Source organism: Chlorocebus sabaeus, chromosome 2, assembly GCF_047675955.1.
Source record: "Chlorocebus sabaeus isolate Y175 chromosome 2, mChlSab1.0.hap1, whole genome shotgun sequence".
Lineage (NCBI taxonomy): Eukaryota > Metazoa > Chordata > Mammalia > Primates > Cercopithecidae > Chlorocebus > Chlorocebus sabaeus.
In genome coordinates, this window is record NC_132905.1 from 44,314,872 (window position 1) to 44,336,914 (window position 22,043).

A 22,043-nucleotide genomic window follows, 5' to 3' on the forward strand; every position below is an offset into this window, starting at 1 on the left:
TCTTGAAGGAAAAGATGTAACTCTGGGAGATTAATTAACAGAACACAGAGCAGTTTCTCAGAAAGATTCATTCAAGTTTTGAACGGAAGATATTTCCTTTTTCACCATAGCCCTCTTATGGACTTCCAAATATCCCTTTGCCAATTTCACAAAAACAGCCTTAGCGAAAGGCTTCTTGAAGGGAAAGATGTAACTCTGTGAGATGAATTAACAGAACACAGAGCAGTTTCTCAGAAAGTTTCTTTCCAGTTTTGAACAGAAGATATTTCCTTTTTCACCATAGCCCTCTATGGGATTCCAAATATCCCTTTGCCAATTGCACAAGAACAGCCTTAGCGAAAGGTTTCCGGAAGGGAAAGATGTAACTCTGTGAGGTGAATTAACAGAACACAGAGCAGTTTCTCAGAAAGCTTCCTTCCAGTTTTGAACGGAAGATATTTCCTTTTTCACCACAGACCTCAATGGGCTTCAAAATATCACTTTGCCAATTCCCAAAGAACAGCCTTAGCGAAAGGCGTCTGGAAGGGAAAGATGTAACTCTGTGAGACGAATTAACAGAACACAGAGCAGTTTCTCAGAAAGCTTCTTTCCAATTTTGAACGGAAGATATTTCCTTTTTCACCATAGTCCTCTATGGGCTTCCAAATATCCCTTTGCCAATTCCACAAGAACAGCCTTAGCGAAAGGCTTCTTGAAGGGAAAGATGTAAATCTGTGAGATGAATTAACAGAACACAGAGCAGTTTCTCAGAAGGCTTCTTTCCAGTTTTGAACCGAAGATGTTTCCTCTTTCACCGTAGCCCTCTATGGGCTTCCAAATATCCCTTTGCCAATTCCACAAGAACAGCCTTAGCGAAAGGCTTCTTGAAGGGAAAGATGTAACTCTGTAAGATGAATTAACAGAACACAGAGAAGTTTCTCAGAAAGTTTCTTTCCAGTTTTAAACGGAAGATATTTCCTTTTTCACCATAGCCCTCTATGGGCTTCCAAATATCCCTTTGCCAATTCCACAAGAACAGCCTTAGTGAAAGGCTTCCTGAAGGGAAAGATGTAACTCTGTGAGATGAATTAACAGAACACAGAGCAGTTTGTCAGAAAGCTTCCTTCCAGTTTGAACGGAAGATATTACCTTTTTCACCCTGGCACTCTATGTGCTTCCAAATATCTCTTTGCCAATTCCACAAGAACAGCCTTAGCGAAAGGCTTCTTGAAGGGAAAGATGTAACTCTGTGAGATGAATTAACAAAACACAGAGCAGTTTCTCAGAAAGCTTCTTTCCAGTTTTGAACGGAAGATATTTCCTTTTTCACAATAGCATTCAAAGGGCTTCAATATATCCCTTTGCCAATTCCACAAGAACAGCCTGAGGGAATGTCTTCTTGAAGGGAAAGATGTAACTCTGTGAGATGAATTAACAGAACACAGAGCAGTTTCTCAGAAAGCTTCTTTTCAGTATTGAACGGAATATATATATTTTTTTCACCATAGCCCTCTATGGGCTTCCAAGTATTCATTGCCAATTCCACAAGAACAGCCTTAGCAAACGGCTTCTTGAAGGGAAAGTTGCAACTCAGTGAGATGAAGTAACAGAACACAGAGCAGTTTGTCAGAAAGCTTCCTTCCAGTTTTGAACGGAAGATATTTCCTTTTTCACCATAGCCCTCTATGGGCTTCCAAATGTCCCTTTGCCAATTCCACAAGAACAGCCTTAGCGAAAGGCTTCTTGAAGGGAAAGATGTAACTCTGTGAGATGAATTAACAGAACACAGAGCAGTTTCTCAGAGTGCTTCTTTCCAATTTTGAACGGCAGATATTTCCTTTTTCACCGTAGCCCTCTATGGGCTTCCAAATATCCCTTTGCCAATTCCACAAGAACAGCCTTAGCGAAAGGCTTCTTGAAGGGAAAGATGTAACTCTGTGAGATGAATTAACAGAACACAGAGCAGTTTCTCAGAAAGCTTCTTTCCAGTTTTCAACGGAAGATATTTCCAATTTCACCATAGCCCTCTATGGGCTTCCAAATATCCTTTTGCCAATTCCACAAAAACTGCTTTAGCGAAAGGTTTCTTGAAGGGAAAGATGTAACTCTGTGAGATGAATTAACAGAACACAGAGAAGTTTCTCAGAAAGCTTCTTTCCAGTTTTGAACGGAAGATATTTCCTTTTTCATCATAGCCCTTTATGTGTTTCCAAATATCCCTTTGCCAATTCCCCAATAACAGCGTTACCGAAAGGCTTCTTGAAGGGAAAGATGTAACTCTGTGACATGAATTAACAGAACACAGAGCAGTTTCTCAGAAAGCTTCTTTCCAGTTTTGAACGGAAGATATTTCCTTTTTCACCATAGCCCTCTGTGGGCTTCCAAATATCCCTTTGCCAATTCCCCAAGAACAGCCTTAGCGAAAGGCTTCTTGATGCGAAAGATGTAACTCTGTGAGATGAATTAACAGAACACGGAGCAGTTTCTCAGAAACCTTCTTTCCAGTTTTAAACGGAAGATATTTCCTTTTTCACCATAGCCCACTATGGGCTTCGAAATATCCCTTTGCCAATTCCACAAGAACAACCTTAGCCAAAGGCTTCTTGAAGGGAAAGATGTAACTCTGTGAGATGAATTAACAGAACACACAGCAGTTTCTCTGAAAGCTTCTTTCCAGTTTTGAACGAAAGATATTTCCTTTTTCACCATAGCCCTCTATGGGCTTCCAAATATCCCTTTGCCAATTCTACAAGAACAGCCTTAGCGAAAGGCTTCTAGAAGGGAAAGATGTAACTCTGTGAGACGAATTAACAGAACACAGAGCAGTTTCTCAGAAAGCTTCTTTCCAGTTTTGAACGGAAGATATTTCCTTTTTCACCCTGGCACTCTATGGGCTTCCAAATATCTCTTTGCCAATTCCACAAGAACAGCCTTAGCGAAAGGCTTCTTGAAGGGAAAGATGTAACTCTGTGAGATGAATTAACAAAACACAGAGCAGTTTCTCAGAAAGCTTCTTTCCAGTTTTGAACGGAAGATATTTCCTTTTTCACAATAGCATTCAAAGGGCTTCAATATATCCCTTTGCCAATTCCACAAGAACAGCCTGAGGGAAAGTCTTCTTGAAGGGAAAGATGTAACTCTGTGAGATGAATTAACAGAACACAGAGCAGTTTCTCAGAAAGCTTCTTTTCAGTATAGAACGGAATATATATATTTTTTTCACCATAGCCCTCTTTGGGCTTCCAAGTATTCATTGCCAATTCCACAAGAACAGCCTTAGCAAACGGCTTCTTGAAGGGAAAGTTGTAACTCAGTGAGATGAAGTAACAGAACACAGAGCAGTTTCTCAGAAAGCTTCTTTCCCGTTTTGAACGGAAGATATTTCCTTTTTCACCACAGCCCTCTATGTGCTTCCAAATATCCCTTTGCCAATTCCACAAGAACAGCGTTACCGAAAGGCTTCTTGAAGGTAAAGGTGTAACTCTGTGAGATGAATTAACAGAACACAAAGCAGTTTCTCAGAAAGCTTCTTTCCAGTTTTGAACGGAAGATATTTCCTTTTTCACCATAGCCCTCTATGGGCTTCGAAATATCCCTTTGCCAATTCCAAAAGAACAGCCTTAGCGAAAGGCTTCTTGAAGGGAAAAATGTAACTCTGTGAGGTGAATTAACAGAACACAGAGCAGTTCCTCGGAAAGCTTCTTTCCAGTTTGGAAAGGAAGATATTTCCTGTTTCACAATAGCCCTCTAAGGGCTTCCAAATATCCCTTTGCCAATTCACCAAGAACAGCCTTAGCGAAAGGCTTCTTGAAGGAAAAGATGTAACTCTGGGAGATTAATTAACAGAACACAGAGCAGTTTCTCAGAAAGATTCATTCAAGTTTTGAACGGAAGATATTTCCTTTTTCACCATAGCCCTCTTATGGACTTCCAAATATCCCTTTGCCAATTTCACAAAAACAGCCTTAGCGAAAGGCTTCTTGAAGGGAAAGATGTAACTCTGTGAGATGAATTAACAGAACACAGAGCAGTTTCTCAGAAAGTTTCTTTCCAGTTTTGAACAGAAGGTATTTCCTTTTTCACCATAGCCCTCTATGGGATTCCAAATATCCCTTTGCCAATTGCACAACAACAGCCTTAGCGAAAGGCTTCCTGAAGGGAAAGATGTAACTCTGTGAGGTGAATTAACTGAACACAGAGCAGTTTCTCAGAAAGCTTCCTTCCAGTTTTGAACGGAAGATATTTCCTTTTTCACCATAGACCTCAATGGGCTTCAAAATATCACTTTGCCAATTCCCAAAGAACAGCCTTAGCGAAAGGCGTCTGGAAGGGAAAGATGTAACTCTGTGAGACGAATTAACAGAACACAGAGCAGTTTCTCAGAAAGCTTCTTTCCAATTTTGAACGGAAGATATTTCCTTTTTCACCATAGTCCTCTATGGGCTTCCAAATATCCCTTTGCCAATTCCACAAGAACAGCCTAAGCGAAAGGCTTCTTGAAGGGAAAGATGTAACTCTGTGAGATGAATTAACAGAACACAGAGCAGTTTCTCAGAAGGCTTCTTTCCAGTTTTGAACCGAAGATGTTTCCTCTTTCACCGTAGTCCTCTATGGGCTTCCAAATATCCCTTTGCCAATTCCACAAGAACAGCCTTAGCGAAAGGCTTCTTGAAGGGAAAGATGTAACTCTGTAAGATGAATTAACAGAACACAGAGAAGTTTCTCAGAAAGTTTCTTTCCAGTTTTAAACGGAAGATATTTCCTTTTTCACCATAGCCCTCTATGGGCTTCCAAATATCCCTTTGCCAATTCCACAAGAACAGCCTTAGTGAAAGGCTTCCTGAAGGGAAAGATGTAACTCTGTGAGATGAATTAACAGAACACAGAGCAGTTTGTCAGAAAGCTTCCTTCCAGTTTTGAACGGAAGATATTTCCTTTTTCAAGATAGCCCTCTATGGGCTTCCAAATGTCCCTTTGCCAATTCCACAAGAACAGCCTTAGCGAAAGGCTTCTTGAAGGGAAAGATGTAACTCTGTGAGATGAATTAACAGAACACAGAGCAGTTTCTCAGAGTGCTTCTTTCCAATTTTGAACGGCAGATATTTCCTTTTTCACCGTAGCCCTCTATGGGCTTCCAAATATCCCTTTGCCAATTCCACAAGAACAGCCTTAGCGAAAGGCTTCTTGAAGGGAAAGATGTAACTCTGTGAGATGAATTAACAGAACACAGAGCAGTTTCTCAGAAAGCTTCTTTCCAGTTTTCAACGGAAGATATTTCCAATTTCACCATAGCCCTCTATGGGCTTCCAAATATCCTTTTGCCAATTCCACAAAAACTGCTTTAGCGAAAGGTTTCTTGAAGGGAAAGATGTAACTCTGTGAGATGAATTAACAGAACACAGAGAAGTTTCTCAGAAAGCTTCTTTCCAGTTTTGAACGGAAGATATTTCCTTTTTCATCATAGCCCTTTATGTGTTTCCAAATATCCCTTTGCCAATTCCCCAATAACAGCGTTACCGAAAGGCTTCTTGAAGGGAAAGATGTAACTCTGTGACATGAATTAACAGAACACAGAGCAGTTTCTCAGAAAGCTTCTTTCCAGTTTTGAACGGAAGATATTTCCTTTTTCACCATAGCCCTCTGTGGGCTTCCAAATATCCCTTTGCCAATTCCCCAAGAACAGCCTTAGCGAAAGGCTTCTTGATGCGAAAGATGTAACTCTGTGAGATGAATTAACAGAACACGGAGCAGTTTCTCAGAAACCTTCTTTCCAGTTTTAAACGGAAGATATTTCCTTTTTCACCATAGCCCACTATGGGCTTCGAAATATCCCTTTGCCAATTCCACAAGAACAACCTTAGCCAAAGGCTTCTTGAAGGGAAAGATGTAACTCTGTGAGATGAATTAACAGAACACACAGCAGTTTCTCTGAAAGCTTCTTTCCAGTTTTGAACGAAAGATATTTCCTTTTTCACCATAGCCCTCTATGGGCTTCCAAATATCCCTTTGCCAATTCTACAAGAACAGCCTTAGCGAAAGGCTTCTAGAAGGGAAAGATGTAACTCTGTGAGACGAATTAACAGAACACAGAGCAGTTTCTCAGAAAGCTTCTTTCCAGTTTTGAACGGAAGATATTTCCTTTTTCACCCTGGCACTCTATGGGCTTCCAAATATCTCTTTGCCAATTCCACAAGAACAGCCTTAGCGAAAGGCTTCTTGAAGGGAAAGATGTAACTCTGTGAGATGAATTAACAAAACACAGAGCAGTTTCTCAGAAAGCTTCTTTCCAGTTTTGAACGGAAGATATTTCCTTTTTCACAATAGCATTCAAAGGGCTTCAATATATCCCTTTGCCAATTCCACAAGAACAGCCTGAGGGAAAGTCTTCTTGAAGGGAAAGATGTAACTCTGTGAGATGAATTAACAGAACACAGAGCAGTTTCTCAGAAAGCTTCTTTTCAGTATTGAACGGAATATATATATTTTTTTCACCATAGCCCTCTTTGGGCTTCCAAGTATTCATTGCCAATTCCACAAGAACAGCCTTAGCAAACGGCTTCTTGAAGGGAAAGTTGTAACTCAGTGAGATGAAGTAACAGAACACAGAGCAGTTTCTCAGAAAGCTTCTTTCCCGTTTTGAACGGAAGATATTTCCTTTTTCACCACAGCCCTCTATGTGCTTCCAAATATCCCTTTGCCAATTCCACAAGAACAGCGTTACCGAAAGGCTTCTTGAAGGGAAAGGTGTAACTCTGTGAGATGAATTAACAGAACACAAAGCAGTTTCTCAGAAAGCTTCTTTCCAGTTTTGAACGGAAGATATTTCCTTTTTCACCATAGCCCTCTATGGGCTTCGAAATATCCCTTTGCCAATTCCAAAAGAACAGCCTTAGCGAAAGGCTTCTTGAAGGGAAAAATGCAACTCTGTGAGGTGAATTAACAGAACACAGAGCAGTTCCTCGGAAAGCTTCTTTCCAGTTTGGAAAGGAAGATATTTCCTGTTTCACAATAGCCCTCTAAGGGCTTCCAAATATCCCTTTGCCAATTCACCAAGAACAGCCTTAGCGAAAGGCTTCTTGAAGGAAAAGATGTAACTCTGGGAGATTAATTAACAGAACACAGAGCAGTTTCTCAGAAAGATTCATTCAAGTTTTGAACGGAAGATATTTCCTTTTTCACCATAGCCCTCTTATGGACTTCCAAATATCCCTTTGCCAATTTCACAAAAACAGCCTTAGCGAAAGGCTTCTTGAAGGGAAAGATGTAACTCTGTGAGATGAATTAACAGAACACAGAGCAGTTTCTCAGAAAGTTTCTTTCCAGTTTTGAACAGAAGGTATTTCCTTTTTCACCATAGCCCTCTATGGGATTCCAAATATCCCTTTGCCAATTGCACAACAACAGCCATAGCGAAAGGCTTCCTGAAGGGAAAGATGTAACTCTGTGAGGTGAATTAACTGAACACAGAGCAGTTTCTCAGAAAGCTTCCTTCCAGTTTTGAACGGAAGATATTTCCTTTTTCACCATAGACCTCAATGGGCTTCAAAATATCACTTTGCCAATTCCCAAAGAACAGCCTTAGCGAAAGGCGTCTGGAAGGGAAAGATGTAACTCTGTGAGACGAATTAACAGAACACAGAGCAGTTTCTCAGAAAGCTTCTTTCCAATTTTGAACGGAAGATATTTCCTTTTTCACCATAGTCCTCTATGGGCTTCCAAATATCCCTTTGCCAATTCCACAAGAACAGCCTAAGCGAAAGGCTTCTTGAAGGGAAAGATGTAACTCTGTGAGATGAATTAACAGAACACAGAGCAGTTTCTCAGAAGGCTTCTTTCCAGTTTTGAACCGAAGATGTTTCCTCTTTCACCGTAGTCCTCTATGGGCTTCCAAATATCCCTTTGCCAATTCCACAAGAACAGCCTTAGCGAAAGGCTTCTTGAAGGGAAAGATGTAACTCTGTAAGATGAATTAACAGAACACAGAGAAGTTTCTCAGAAAGTTTCTTTCCAGTTTTAAACGGAAGGTATTTCCTTTTTCACCATAGCCCTCTATGGGCTTCCAAATATCCCTTTGCCAATTCCACAAGAACAGCCTTAGTGAAAGGCTTCCTGAAGGGAAAGATGTAACTCTGTGAGATGAATTAACAGAACACAGAGCAGTTTGTCAGAAAGCTTCCTTCCAGTTTTGAACGGAAGATATTTCCTTTTTCACCATAGCCCTCTATGGGCTTCCAAATGTCCCTTTGCCAATTCCACAAGAACAGCCTTAGCGAAAGGCTTCTTGAAGGGAAAGATGTAACTCTGTGAGATGAATTAACAGAACACAGAGCAGTTTCTCAGAGTGCTTCTTCCCAATTTTGAACGGCAGATATTTCCTTTTTCACCGTAGCCCTCTATGGGCTTCCAAATATCCCTTTGCCAATTCCACAAGAACAGCCTTAGCGAAAGGCTTCTTGAAGGGAAAGATGTAACTCTGTGAGATGAATTAACAGAACACAGAGCAGTTTCTCAGAAAGCTTCTTTCCAGTTTTCAACGGAAGATATTTCCAATTTCACCATAGCCCTCTATGGGCTTCCAAATATCCTTTTGCCAATTCCACAAAAACTGCTTTAGCGAAAGGTTTCTTGAAGGGAAAGATGTAACTCTGTGAGATGAATTAACAGAACACAGAGAAGTTTCTCAGAAAGCTTCTTTCCAGTTTTGAACGGAAGATATTTCCTTTTTCATCATAGCCCTTTATGTGTTTCCAAATATCCCTTTGCCAATTCCCCAATAACAGCGTTACCGAAAGGCTTCTTGAAGGGAAATATGTAACTCTGTGAGATGAATTAACAGAACACAGAGCAGTTTCTCAGAAAGCTTCTTTCCAGTTTTGAACGGAAGATATTTCCTTTTTCACCATAGCCCTCTGTGGGCTTCCAAATATCCCTTTGCCAATTCCCCAAGAACAGCCTTAGCGAAAGGCTTCTTGATGCGAAAGATGTAACTCTGTGAGATGAATTAACAGAACACGGAGCAGTTTCTCAGAAACCTTCTTTCCAGTTTTAAACGGAAGATATTTCCTTTTTCACCATAGCCCACTATGGGCTTCGAAATATCCCTTTGCCAATTCCACAAGAACAACCTTAGCCAAAGGCTTCTTGAAGGGAAAGATGTAACTCTGTGAGATGAATTAACAGAACACACAGCAGTTTCTCTGAAAGCTTCTTTCCAGTTTTGAACGAAAGATATTTCCTTTTTCACCATAGCCCTCTATGGGCTTCCAAATATCCCTTTGCCAATTCTACAAGAACAGCCTTAGCGAAAGGCTTCTAGAAGGGAAAGATGTAACTCTGTGAGACGAATTAACAGAACACAGAGCAGTTTCTCAGAAAGCTTCTTTCCAGTTTTGAACGGAAGATATTTCCTTTTTCACCCTGGCACTCTATGGGCTTCCAAATATCTCTTTTCCAATTCCACAAGAACAGCCTTAGCGAAAGGCTTCTTGAAGGGAAAGATGTAACTCTGTGAGATGAATTAACAAAACACAGAGCAGTTTCTCAGAAAGCTTCTTTCCAGTTTTGAACGGAAGATATTTCCTTTTTCACAATAGCATTCAAAGGGCTTCAATATATCCCTTTGCCAATTCCACAAGAACAGCCTGAGGGAAAGTCTTCTTGAAGGGAAAGATGTAACTCTGTGAGATGAATTAACAGAACACAGAGCAGTTTCTCAGAAAGCTTCTTTTCAGTATTGAACGGAATATATATATTTTTTTCACCATAGCCCTCTTTGGGCTTCCAAGTATTCATTGCCAATTCCACAAGAACAGCCTTAGCAAACGGCTTCTTGAAGGGAAAGTTGTAACTCAGTGAGATGAAGTAACAGAACACAGAGCAGTTTCTCAGAAAGCTTCTTTCCCGTTTTGAACGGAAGATATTTCCTTTTTCACCACAGCCCTCTATGTGCTTCCAAATATCCCTTTGCCAATTCCACAAGAACAGCGTTACCGAAAGGCTTCTTGAAGGTAAAGGTGTAACTCTGTGAGATGAATTAACAGAACACAAAGCAGTTTCTCAGAAAGCTTCTTTCCAGTTTTGAACGGAAGATATTTCCTTTTTCACCATAGCCCTCTATGGGCTTCGAAATATCCCTTTGCCAATTCCAAAAGAACAGCCTTAGCGAAAGGCTTCTTGAAGGGAAAAATGTAACTCTGTGAGGTGAATTAACAGAACACAGAGCAGTTCCTCGGAAAGCTTCTTTCCAGTTTGGAAAGGAAGATATTTCCTGTTTCACAATAGCCCTCTAAGGGCTTCCAAATATCCCTTTGCCAATTCACCAAGAACAGCCTTAGCGAAAGGCTTCTTGAAGGAAAAGATGTAACTCTGGGAGATTAATTAACAGAACACAGAGCAGTTTCTCAGAAAGATTCATTCAAGTTTTGAACGGAAGATATTTCCTTTTTCACCATAGCCCTCTTATGGACTTCCAAATATCCCTTTGCCAATTTCACAAAAACAGCCTTAGCGAAAGGCTTCTTGAAGGGAAAGATGTAACTCTGTGAGATGAATTAACAGAACACAGAGCAGTTTCTCAGAAAGTTTCTTTCCAGTTTTGAACAGAAGGTATTTCCTTTTTCACCATAGCCCTCTATGGGATTCCAAATATCCCTTTGCCAATTGCACAACAACAGCCTTAGCGAAAGGCTTCCTGAAGGGAAAGATGTAACTCTGTGAGGTGAATTAACTGAACACAGAGCAGTTTCTCAGAAAGCTTCCTTCCAGTTTTGAACGGAAGATATTTCCTTTTTCACCATAGACCTCAATGGGCTTCAAAATATCACTTTGCCAATTCCCAAAGAACAGCCTTAGCGAAAGGCGTCTGGAAGGGAAAGATGTAACTCTCTGAGACGAATTAACAGAACACAGAGCAGTTTCTCAGAAAGCTTCTTTCCAATTTTGAACGGAAGATATTTCCTTTTTCACCATAGTCCTCTATGGGCTTCCAAATATCCCTTTGCCAATTCCACAAGAACAGCCTAAGCGAAAGGCTTCTTGAAGGGAAAGATGTAACTCTGTGAGATGAATTAACAGAACACAGAGCAGTTTCTCAGAAGGCTTCTTTCCAGTTTTGAACCGAAGATGTTTCCTCTTTCACCGTAGTCCTCTATGGGCTTCCAAATATCCCTTTGCCAATTCCACAAGAACAGCCTTAGCGAAAGGCTTCTTGAAGGGAAAGATGTAACTCTGTAAGATGAATTAACAGAACACAGAGAAGTTTCTCAGAAAGTTTCTTTCCAGTTTTAAACGGAAGATATTTCCTTTTTCACCATAGCCCTCTATGGGCTTCCAAATATCCCTTTGCCAATTCCACAAGAACAGCCTTAGTGAAAGGCTTCCTGAAGGGAAAGATGTAACTCTGTGAGATGAATTAACAGAACACAGAGCAGTTTGTCAGAAAGCTTCCTTCCAGTTTTGAACGGAAGATATTTCCTTTTTCACCATAGCCCTCTATGGGCTTCCAAATGTCCCTTTGCCAATTCCACAAGAACAGCCTTAGCGAAAGGCTTCTTGAAGGGAAAGATGTAACTCTGTGAGATGAATTAACAGAACACAGAGCAGTTTCTCAGAGTGCTTCTTTCCAATTTTGAACGGCAGATATTTCCTTTTTCACCGTAGCCCTCTATGGGCTTCCAAATATCCCTTTGCCAATTCCACAAGAACAGCCTTAGCGAAAGGCTTCTTGAAGGGAAAGATGTAACTCTGTGAGATGAATTAACAGAACACAGAGCAGTTTCTCAGAAAGCTTCTTTCCAGTTTTCAACGGAAGATATTTCCAATTTCACCATAGCCCTCTATGGGCTTCCAAATATCCTTTTGCCAATTCCACAAAAACTGCTTTAGCGAAAGGTTTCTTGAAGGGAAAGATGTAACTCTGTGAGATGAATTAACAGAACACAGAGAAGTTTCTCAGAAAGCTTCTTTCCAGTTTTGAACGGAAGATATTTCCTTTTTCATCATAGCCCTTTATGTGTTTCCAAATATCCCTTTGCCAATTCCCCAATAACAGCGTTACCGAAAGGCTTCTTGAAGGGAAAGATGTAACTCTGTGACATGAATTAACAGAACACAGAGCAGTTTCTCAGAAAGCTTCTTTCCAGTTTTGAACGGAAGATATTTCCTTTTTCACCATAGCCCTCTGTGGGCTTCCAAATATCCCTTTGCCAATTCCCCAAGAACAGCCTTAGCGAAAGGCTTCTTGATGCGAAAGATGTAACTCTGTGAGATGAATTAACAGAACACGGAGCAGTTTCTCAGAAACCTTCTTTCCAGTTTTAAACGGAAGATATTTCCTTTTTCACCATAGCCCACTATGGGCTTCGAAATATCCCTTTGCCAATTCCACAAGAACAACCTTAGCCAAAGGCTTCTTGAAGGGAAAGATGTAACTCTGTGAGATGAATTAACAGAACACACAGCAGTTTCTCTGAAAGCTTCTTTCCAGTTTTGAACGAAAGATATTTCCTTTTTCACCATAGCCCTCTATGGGCTTCCAAATATCCCTTTGCCAATTCTACAAGAACAGCCTTAGCGAAAGGCTTCTAGAAGGGAAAGATGTAACTCTGTGAGACGAATTAACAGAACACAGAGCAGTTTCTCAGAAAGCTTCTTTCCAGTTTTGAACGGAAGATATTTCCTTTTTCACCCTGGCACTCTATGGGCTTCCAAATATCTCTTTGCCAATTCCACAAGAACAGCCTTAGCGAAAGGCTTCTTGAAGGGAAAGATGTAACTCTGTGAGATGAATTAACAAAACACAGAGCAGTTTCTCAGAAAGCTTCTTTCCAGTTTTGAACGGAAGATATTTCCTTTTTCACAATAGCATTCAAAGGGCTTCAATATATCCCTTTGCCAATTCCACAAGAACAGCCTGAGGGAAAGTCTTCTTGAAGGGAAAGATGTAACTCTGTGAGATGAATTAACAGAACACAGAGCAGTTTCTCAGAAAGCTTCTTTTCAGTATTGAACGGAATATATATATTTTTTTCACCATAGCCCTCTTTGGGCTTCCAAGTATTCATTGCCAATTCCACAAGAACAGCCTTAGCAAACGGCTTCTTGAAGGGAAAGTTGTAACTCAGTGAGATGAAGTAACAGAACACAGAGCAGTTTCTCAGAAAGCTTCTTTCCCGTTTTGAACGGAAGATATTTCCTTTTTCACCACAGCCCTCTATGTGCTTCCAAATATCCCTTTGCCAATTCCACAAGAACAGCGTTACCGAAAGGCTTCTTGAAGGGAAAGGTGTAACTCTGTGAGATGAATTAACAGAACACAAAGCAGTTTCTCAGAAAGCTTCTTTCCAGTTTTGAACGGAAGATATTTCCTTTTTCACCATAGCCCTCTATGGGCTTCGAAATATCCCTTTGCCAATTCCAAAAGAACAGCCTTAGCGAAAGGCTTCTTGAAGGGAAAAATGTAACTCTGTGAGGTGAATTAACAGAACACAGAGCAGTTCCTCGGAAAGCTTCTTTCCAGTTTGGAAAGGAAGATATTTCCTGTTTCACAATAGCCCTCTAAGGGCTTCCAAATATCCCTTTGCCAATTCACCAAGAACAGCCTTAGCGAAAGGCTTCTTGAAGGAAAAGATGTAACTCTGGGAGATTAATTAACAGAACACAGAGCAGTTTCTCAGAAAGATTCATTCAAGTTTTGAACGGAAGATATTTCCTTTTTCACCATAGCCCTCTTATGGACTTCCAAATATCCCTTTGCCAATTTCACAAAAACAGCCTTAGCGAAAGGCTTCTTGAAGGGAAAGATGTAACTCTGTGAGATGAATTAACAGAACACAGAGCAGTTTCTCAGAAAGTTTCTTTCCAGTTTTGAACAGAAGGTATTTCCTTTTTCACCATAGCCCTCTATGGGATTCCAAATATCCCTTTGCCAATTGCACAACAACAGCCTTAGCGAAAGGCTTCCTGAAGGGAAAGATGTAACTCTGTGAGGTGAATTAACTGAACACAGAGCAGTTTCTCAGAAAGCTTCCTTCCAGTTTTGAACGGAAGATATTTCCTTTTTCACCATAGACCTCAATGGGCTTCAAAATATCACTTTGCCAATTCCCAAAGAACAGCCTTAGCGAAAGGCGTCTGGAAGGGAAAGATGTAACTCTGTGAGACGAATTAACAGAACACAGAGCAGTTTCTCAGAAAGCTTCTTTCCAATTTTGAACGGAAGATATTTCCTTTTTCACCATAGTCCTCTATGGGCTTCCAAATATCCCTTTGCCAATTCCACAAGAACAGCCTAAGCGAAAGGCTTCTTGAAGGGAAAGATGTAACTCTGTGAGATGAATTAACAGAACACAGAGCAGTTTCTCAGAAGGCTTCTTTCCAGTTTTGAACCGAAGATGTTTCCTCTTTCACCGTAGTCCTCTATGGGCTTCCAAATATCCCTTTGCCAATTCCACAAGAACAGCCTTAGCGAAAGGCTTCTTGAAGGGAAAGATGTAACTCTGTGAGATGAATTAACAGAACACAGAGCAGTTTCTCAGAAAGCTTCTTTTCAGTATTGAACGGAATATATATATTTTTTTCACCATAGCCCTCTATGGGCTTCCAAGTATTCATTGCCAATTCCACAAGAACAGCCTTAGCAAACGGCTTCTTGAAGGGAAAGTTGCAACTCAGTGAGATGAAGTAACAGAACACAGAGCAGTTTGTCAGAAAGCTTCCTTCCAGTTTTGAACGGAAGATATTTCCTTTTTCACCATAGCCCTCTATGGGCTTCCAAATGTCCCTTTGCCAATTCCACAAGAACAGCCTTAGCGAAAGGCTTCTTGAAGGGAAAGATGTAACTCTGTGAGATGAATTAACAGAACACAGAGCAGTTTCTCAGAGTGCTTCTTTCCAATTTTGAACGGCAGATATTTCCTTTTTCACCGTAGCCCTCTATGGGCTTCCAAATATCCCTTTGCCAATTCCACAAGAACAGCCTTAGCGAAAGGCTTCTTGAAGGGAAAGATGTAACTCTGTGAGATGAATTAACAGAACACAGAGCAGTTTCTCAGAAAGCTTCTTTCCAGTTTTCAACGGAAGATATTTCCAATTTCACCATAGCCCTCTATGGGCTTCCAAATATCCTTTTGCCAATTCCACAAAAACTGCTTTAGCGAAAGGTTTCTTGAAGGGAAAGATGTAACTCTGTGAGATGAATTAACAGAACACAGAGAAGTTTCTCAGAAAGGTTCTTTCCAGTTTTGAACGGAAGATATTTCCTTTTTCATCATAGCCCTTTATGTGTTTCCAAATATCCCTTTGCCAATTCCCCAATAACAGCGTTACCGAAAGGCTTCTTGAAGGGAAAGATGTAACTCTGTGACATGAATTAACAGAACACAGAGCAGTTTCTCAGAAAGCTTCTTTCCAGTTTTGAACGGAAGATATTTCCTTTTTCACCATAGCCCTCTGTGGGCTTCCAAATATCCCTTTGCCAATTCCCCAAAAACAGCCTTAGCGAAAGGCTTCTTGATGCGAAAGATGTAACTCTGTGAGATGAATTAACAGAACACGGAGCAGTTTCTCAGAAACCTTCTTTCCAGTTTTAAACGGAAGATATTTCCTTTTTCACCATAGCCCACTATGGGCTTCGAAATATCCCTTTGCCAATTCCACAAGAACAACCTTAGCCAAAGGCTTCTTGAAGGGAAAGATGTAACTCTGTGAGATGAATTAACAGAACACACAGCAGTTTCTCTGAAAGCTTCTTTCCAGTTTTGAACGAAAGATATTTCCTTTTTCACCATAGCCCTCTATGGGCTTCCAAATATCCCTTTGCCAATTCTACAAGAACAGCCTTAGCGAAAGGCTTCTAGAAGGGAAAGATGTAACTCTGTGAGACGAATTAACAGAACACAGAGCAGTTTCTCAGAAAGCTTCTTTCCAGTTTTGAACGGAAGATATTTCCTTTTTCACCCTGGCACTCTATGGGCTTCCAAATATCTCTTTTCCAATTCCACAAGAACAGCCTTAGCGAAAGGCTTCTTGAAGGGAAAGATGTAACTCTGTGAGATGAATTAACAAAACACAGAGCAGTTTCTCAGAAAGCTTCTTTCCAGTTTTTAACGGAAGATATTTCCTTTTTCACAATAGCATTCAAAGGGCTTCAATATATCCCTTTGCCAATTCCACAAGAACAGCCTGAGGGAAAGTCTTCTTGAAGGGAAAGATGTAACTCTGTGAGATGAATTAACAGAACACAGAGCAGTTTCTCAGAAAGCTTCTTTTCAGTATTGAACGGAATATATATATTTTTTTCACCATAGCCCTCTTTGGGCTTCCAAGTATTCATTGCCAATTCCACAAGAACAGCCTTAGCAAACGGCTTCTTGAAGGGAAAGTTGTAACTCAGTGAGATGAAGTAACAGAACACAGAGCAGTTTCTCAGAAAGCTTCTTTCCCGTTTTGAACGGAAGATATTTCCTTTTTCACCACAGCCCTCTATGTGCTTCCAAATATCCCTTTGCCAATTCCACAAGAACAGCGTTACCGAAAGGCTTCTTGAAGGGAAAGGTGTAACTCTGTGAGATGAATTAACAGAACACAAAGCAGTTTCTCAGAAAGCTTCTTTCCAGTTTTGAACCGAAGATATTTCCTTTTTCACCATAGCCCTCTATGGGCTTCGAAATATCCCTTTGCCAATTCCAAAAGAACAGCCTTAGCGAAAGGCTTCTTGAAGGGAAAAATGTAACTCTGTGAGGTGAATTAACAGAACACAGAGCAGTTCCTCGGAAAGCTTCTTTCCAGTTTGGAAAGGAAGATATTTCCTGTTTCACAATAGCCCTCTAAGGGCTTCCAAATATCCCTTTGCCAATTCACCAAGAACAGCCTTAGCGAAAGGCTTCTTGAAGGAAAAGATGTAACTCTGGGAGATTAATTAACAGAACACAGAGCAGTTTCTCAGAAAGATTCATTCAAGTTTTGAACGGAAGATATTTCCTTTTTCACCATAGCCCTCTTATGGACTTCCAAATATCCCTTTGCCAATTTCACAAAAACAGCCTTAGCGAAAGGCTTCTTGAAGGGAAAGATGTAACTCTGTGAGATGAATTAACAGAACACAGAGCAGTTTCTCAGAAAGTTTCTTTCCAGTTTTGAACAGAAGGTATTTCCTTTTTCACCATAGCCCTCTATGGGATTCCAAATATCCCTTTGCCAATTGCACAACAACAGCCTTAGCGAAAGGCTTCCTGAAGGGAAAGATGTAACTCTGTGAGGTGAATTAACTGAACACAGAGCAGTTTCTCAGAAAGCTTCCTTCCAGTTTTGAACGGAAGATATTTCCTTTTTCACCATAGACCTCAATGGGCTTCAAAATATCACTTTGCCAATTCCCAAAGAACAGCCTTAGCGAAAGGCGTCTGGAAGGGAAAGATGTAACTCTGTGAGACGAATTAACAGAACACAGAGCAGTTTCTCAGAAAGCTTCTTTCCAATTTTGAACGGAAGATATTTCCTTTTTCACCATAGTCCTCTATGGGCTTCCAAATATCCCTTTGCCAATTCCACAAGAACAGCCTAAGCGAAAGGCTTCTTGAAGGGAAAGATGTAACTCTGTGAGATGAATTAACAGAACACAGAGCAGTTTCTCAGAAGGCTTCTTTCCAGTTTTGAACCGAAGATGTTTCCTCTTTCACCGTAGTCCTCTATGGGCTTCCAAATATCCCTTTGCCAATTCCACAAGAACAGCCTTAGCGAAAGGCTTCTTGAAGGGAAAGATGTAACTCTGTAAGATGAATTAACAGAACACAGAGAAGTTTCTCAGAAAGTTTCTTTCCAGTTTTAAACGGAAGATATTTCCTTTTTCACCATAGCCCTCTATGGGCTTCCAAATATCCCTTTGCCAATTCCACAAGAACAGCCTTAGTGAAAGGCTTCCTGAAGGGAAAGATGTAACTCTGTGAGATGAATTAACAGAACACAGAGCAGTTTGTGAGAAAGCTTCCTTCCAGTTTTGAACGGAAGATATTTCCTTTTTCACCGTAGCCCTCTATGGGCTTCCAAATATCCCTTTGCCAATTCCACAAGAACAGCCTTAGCGAAAGGCTTCTTGAAGGGAAAGATGTAACTCTGTGAGATGAATTAACAGAACACAGAGCAGTTTCTCAGAGTGCTTCTTTCCAATTTTGAACGGCAGATATTTCCTTTTTCACCGTAGCCCTCTATGGGCTTCCAAATATCCCTTTGCCAATTCCACAAGAACAGCCTTAGCGAAAGGCTTCTTGAAGGGAAAGATGTAACTCTGTGAGATGAATTAACAGAACACAGAGCAGTTTCTCAGAAAGCTTCTTTCCAGTTTTCAACGGAAGATATTTCCAATTTCACCATAGCCCTCTATGGGCTTCCAAATATCCTTTTGCCAATTCCACAAAAACTGCTTTAGCGAAAGGTTTCTTGAAGGGAAAGATGTAACTCTGTGAGATGAATTAACAGAACACAGAGAAGTTTCTCAGAAAGCTTCTTTCCAGTTTTGAACGGAAGATATTTCCTTTTTCATCATAGCCCTTTATGTGTTTCCAAATATCCCTTTGCCAATTCCCCAATAACAGCGTTACCGAAAGGCTTCTTGAAGGGAAAGATGTAACTCTGTGACATGAATTAACAGAACACAGAGCAGTTTCTCAGAAAGCTTCTTTCCAGTTTTGAACGGAAGATATTTCCTTTTTCACCATAGCCCTCTGTGGGCTTCCAAATATCCCTTTGCCAATTCCCCAAGAACAGCCTTAGCGAAAGGCTTCTTGATGCGAAAGATGTAACTCTGTGAGATGAATTAACAGAACACGGAGCAGTTTCTCAGAAACCTTCTTTCCAGTTTTAAACGGAAGATATTTCCTTTTTCACCATAGCCCACTAAGGGCTTCGAAATACCCCTTTGCCAATTCCACAAGAACAACCTTAGCCAAAGGCTTCTTGAAGGGAAAGATGTAACTCTGTGAGATGAATTAACAGAACACACAGCAGTTTCTCTGAAAGCTTCTTTCCAGTTTTGAACGAAAGATATTTCCTTTTTCACCATAGCCCTCTAAGGGCTTCCAAATATCCCTTTGCCAATTCTACAAGAACAGCCTTAGCGAAAGGCTTCTAGAAGGGAAAGATGTAACTCTGTGAGACGAATTAACAGAACACAGAGCAGTTTCTCAGAAAGCTTCTTTCCAGTTTTGAACGGAAGATATTTCCTTTTTCACCCTGGCACTCTATGGGCTTCCAAATATCTCTTTGCCAATTCCAGAAGAACAGCCTTAGCGAAAGGCTTCTTGAAGGGAAAGATGTAACTCTGTGAGATGAATTAACAAAACACAGAGCAGTTTCTCAGAAAGCTTCTTTCCAGTTTTGAACGGAAGATATTTCCTTTTTCACAATAGCATTCAAAGGGCTTCAATATATCCCTTTGCCAATTCCACAAGAACAGCCTGAGGGAAAGTCTTCTTGAAGGGAAAGATGTAACTCTGTGAGATGAATTAACAGAACACAGAGCAGTTTCTCAGAAAGCTTCTTTTCAGTATTGAACGGAATATATATATTTTTTTCACCATAGCCCTCTTTGGGCTTCCAAGTATTCATTGCCAATTCCACAAGAACAGCCTTAGCAAACGGCTTCTTGAAGGAAAAGTTGTAACTCAGTGAGATGAAGTAACAGAACACAGAGCAGTTTCTCAGAAAGCTTCTTTCCCGTTTTGAACGGAAGATATTTCCTTTTTCACCACAGCCCTATATGTGCTTCCAAATATCCCTTTGCCAATTCCACAAGAACAGCGTTACCGAAAGGCTTCTTGAAGGGAAAGGTGTAACTCTGTGAGATGAATTAACAGAACACAAAGCAGTTTCTCAGAAAGCTTCTTTCCAGTTTTGAACGGAAGATATTTCCTTTTTCACCATAGCCCTCTATGGGCTTCGAAATATCCCTTTGCCAATTCCAAAAGAACAGCCTTAGCGAAAGGCTTCTTGAAGGGAAAAATGTAACTCTGTGAGGTGAATTAACAGAACACAGAGCAGTTCCTCGGAAAGCTTCTTTCCAGTTTGGAAAGGAAGATATTTCCTGTTTCACAATAGCCCTCTAAGGGCTTCCAAATATCCCTTTGCCAATTCACCAAGAACAGCCTTAGCGAAAGGCTTCTTGAAGGAAAAGATGTAACTCTGGGAGATTAATTAACAGAACACAGAGCAGTTTCTCAGAAAGCTTCATTCAAGTTTTGAACGGAAGATATTTCCTTTTTCACCATAGCCCTCTATGGACTTCCAAATATCCCTTTGCCAATTTCACAAAAACAGCCTTAGCGAAAGGCTTCTTGAAGGGAAAGATGTAACTCTGTGAGATGAATTAACAGAACACAGAGCAGTTTCTCAGAAAGTTTCTTTCCAGTTTTGAACAGAAGATATTTCCTTTTTCACCATAGCCCTCTATGGGATTCCAAATATCCCTTTGCCAATTGCACAAGAACAGCCTTAGCGAAAGGCTTCCTGAAGGGAAAGATGTAACTCTATGAGGTGAATTAACAGAACACAGAGCAGTTTCTCAGAAAGCTTCCTTCCAGTTTTGAACGGAAGATATTTCCTTTTTCACCATAGACCTCAATGGGCTTCAAAATATCACTTTGCCAATTCCCAAAGAACAGCCTTAGCGAAAGGCGCCTGGAAGGGAAAGATGTAACTCTGTGAGACGAATTAACAGAACACAGAGCAGTTTCTCAGAAAGCTTCTTTCCAGTTTTGAACGGAAGATATTTCCTTTTTCACCATAGCCCTCTATGGGCTTCCAAATATCCCTTTGCCAATTCCACAAGAACAGCCTTAGCGAAAGGCTTCTTGAAGGGAAAGATGTAACTCTGTGAGATGAATTAACAGAACACAGAGCAGTTTCTCAGAAAACTTCTTTCCAGTTTTGAACGGAAGATATTTCCTTTTTCAACATAACCCTCTCTGGGCTTCCAAATATCCCTTTGCCAATTCCACAAGAACAGCCTTAGCGAAAGGCTTCTTGAAGGGAAAGATGTAACTCTGTGAGATGAATTAACAGAACACAGAGCAGTTTCTCAGAAAGCTTCTTTCCAGTTTTGAACGGAAGATATTTCCTTTTTCACCATAGCCCTCTAGGGGTTCCAAATATCACTTTGCGAATTCCACAAGAACAGCCTTAGCGAAAGGCTTCTTGAAGGGAAAGATGTAACTCTGTGAGATGAATTAACAGAACACAGAGCAGTTTCTCAGAAAGCTTCTTTCCAGTTTTGAACAGAAGATATTTCCTTTTTCACCATAGCCCTCTATGGGATTCCAAATATCCCTTTGCCAATTCCACAAGAACAGCCTTAGCGAAAGGCTTCTTGAAGGGAAAGATGTAACTCTGTGAGATGAATTAACAGAACACAGAGCAGTTTCTCAGAGTGCTTCTTTCCAATTTTGAACGGCAGATATTTCCTTTTTCACCGTAGCCCTCTATGGGCTTCCAAATATCCCTTTGCCAATTCCACAAGAGCAGCCTTAGCGAAAGGCTTCTTGAAGGGAAAGATGTAACTCTGTGAGATGAATTAACAGAACACAGAGCAGTTTCTCAGAAAGCTTCTTTCCAGTTTTCAACGGAAGATATTTCCAATTTCACCATAGCCTTCTATGGGCTTCCAAATATCCTTTTGCCAATTCCACAGAAACAGCTTTAGCGAAAGGTTTCTTGAAGGGAAAGATGTAACTCTGTGAGATGAATTAACAGAACACAGAGCAGTTTCTCAGAAAGCTTCTTTCCAGTTTTGAACGGAAGATATTTCCTTTTTCACCATAGCCCTCTATGGGCTTCCAAATATCCCTTTGCCAATTCCAAAAGAACAGCCTTAGCGAAAGGCTTCTTGAAGGGAAAGATGTAACTCTGTAGGATGAATTAACAGAATACAGAGCAGTTTCTCAGAAAGCTTCTTTCCAGTTTTGAACGGAAGATATATCCTTTTTCACCATAGCCCTCTGTGTGCTTCCAAATATCCCTTTGCCAATTCCCCAAGAACAGCGTTACCGAAAGGTTTCTTGAAGGGAAAGGTGTAAGTC